The sequence below is a fragment of the Ptychodera flava genome, chromosome 7 (assembly GCF_041260155.1).
Source record: "Ptychodera flava strain L36383 chromosome 7, AS_Pfla_20210202, whole genome shotgun sequence".
Taxonomy (NCBI): Eukaryota; Metazoa; Hemichordata; class Enteropneusta; family Ptychoderidae; genus Ptychodera; species Ptychodera flava.
The window spans coordinates 30,327,995-30,330,494 of record NC_091934.1 but is presented as its reverse complement, the minus strand read 5'-3'; positions in this window follow the sequence as shown (position 1 = coordinate 30,330,494).

Genomic DNA, 2,500 nt, shown 5'->3' with positions numbered 1-2,500 from the left:
CAATCTCTTCATCCTGTTGCCATTACTGACACAATCTAAACTTATATTGTAATGTAACAAATACAGTGGTATAACTTACTTTCTGTTATGACGAGAGAGAGAGAGAGAGAGAGAGAGAGAGAGAGAGAGAGAGAGAGAGAGAGAGAGAGAGAGAGAGAGAGAGAGAGAGAGAGAGAGAGAGAGAGAGAGAGAGAGAGAGAGAGAGAGAGAGAGAGAGAGAGAGAGAGAGAGAGAGAGAGAGAGAGAGAGAGAGAGAGAGAGAGAGAGGTGTTATTGTACATGATTTTATAGTCACTCACCTTGTGTACAATATTTGGCAATACACAGCAATAAAATTAGAGTTCTTTTGTATTGTTATTTACTGTCCATTGTACATTGCTTTTGACATTCGACAATAAAATGGTATATACATGAAGGCCACATCTGCATAAGAGCCAGATCGAAATATACAATCTGTTTATCCTGTTACCATTACCGACACAATCAAGTCTTAAATTGTCATATAACTAATACAGTGGTATAACTTACCCGCTATTACGACCAGAGAGAGAGAGAGAGAGAGAGAGAGAGAGAGAGAGAGAGAGAGAGAGAGAGAGAGAGAGAGAGAGAGAGAGAGAGAGAGAGAGAGAGAGAGAGAGAGAGGTGTTATTGTACATGATTTTATTGTCACTCACCTTGTATACAATATTTGGCAATACACGGCAATGTAATTAGAGTTCTTTTGTATTGTTAATTAATGTCCATGGTACATTGCTTTTGACATTTGACAAGAAAATGGTATATACGTGAAGGCCACCTATGCATAACAGCCAGTACGAACTATACCATTTGTTCATTCTGTTGCCATTACCGACAATCAAGTCTTAAATTGTCATATAACTAATACAGTGGTTTAACTTACAAACTATTACGACCAGAGAGAGACAGACAGACAGACAGACAGACAGAGAAAGAGAGAGACACAGAGAGAGAGAGAGTTATTGTACATGATTTTATAGTCCCTCAGCTTATGTATAATATTGGCCAAAAGACGGTAACTAAGAGTTCTTTTGGTATTGCTTATATATACCAACAGCACATGACTTTAGCATTAACAAGAAAAGTTTTTTTCATGGCGTGCAGCTATGGATATTGGCTTATGTTTGTTTTCTTGTCAGAAATATGTCGATTCTACGATATTTTCATCCCTTCTCACTACCAAAACAATAAAGGTTGAAATTGTTACGCAAATAATAGGGTAAATAACTTTATTTCCATGTTACATGGCTTTTGACATTTGACAAGAAAAGGGTATATACATGAAGGCCACATATTCATAAGAGCCAGTACGCAATATACAATCTGTTCATCCTGTTATCATTACCGACACAATCAAGTCTTAAATTGTCATATAATAAATACAGTGGTATAACTTACTTGCTATCACGACCAGAGAGAGAGAGAGAGAGAGAGAGAGAAGAGAGAGAGAGAGAGAGAGAGAGAGAGAGAGAAGAGAGAGAGAGAGAGAGAGAGAGAGAGAGAGAGAGAGTGTGTGTGTGTGTGTTGTGTGTGTTATTGTACATGATTTTATTGTCACTCACTTTGCATACAATATTTGGAATACACGGCAATGTAATTAGAATTCTTTTGTATTGTTAATTAATGTCCATGGTACATTGCTTTTGGTATTCGACAAGAAAATGGTATATACGTGAAGGCCACCTATGCATAACAGCCAGTACGAACTATACCATTTGTTCATTCTGTTGCCATTACCGACACAATCAAGTCTTAAATTGTCATATAACTAATACAGTGGTTTAACTTACAAACTATTACGACCAGAGAGAGACAGACAGACAGACAGACAGACAGAGAAAGAGAGAGACACAAAGAGAGAGTTATTGTACATGATTTTATAGTCCCTCAGCTTATGTATAATATTGGCCAAAAGACGGTAACTAAGAGTTCTTTTGGTATTGCTTATATATACCAACAGCACATGACTTTAGCAATTAACAAGAAAAAGTTTTTTTCATGGCGTGCAGCTATGGATATTGGCTTATGTTTGTTTTCTTGTCAGAAATATGTCGATTCTACGATATCTTCATCCCTTCTCACTACCGAAACAATAAAGGTTGAAATTGTTACGCAAACAATAGGGTAAATAAATGTATTTCCATGGTACATGGCTTTTGACATTTGACAAGAAAAGGGTATATACATGAAGGCCACATATTCATAAGAGCCAGTACGCAATATACAATCTGTTCATCCTGTTATCATTACCGACACAATCAAGTCTTAAATTGTCATATAATAATACAGTGGTTAACTTACTGCTATCACGAACAGAGAGAGAGAGAGAGAGAGAGAGAGAGAGAGAGAGAGGAGAGAGAGAGAGAGAGAGAGAGAGAGAGAGAGAGAGAGAGAGAGAGAGAGAGAGAGAGAGAGAGAGAGAGAGAGAGAGAGAGAGAGAGTTATTGTACATGATTTTATAGTCACTCACCTTGTATACAAT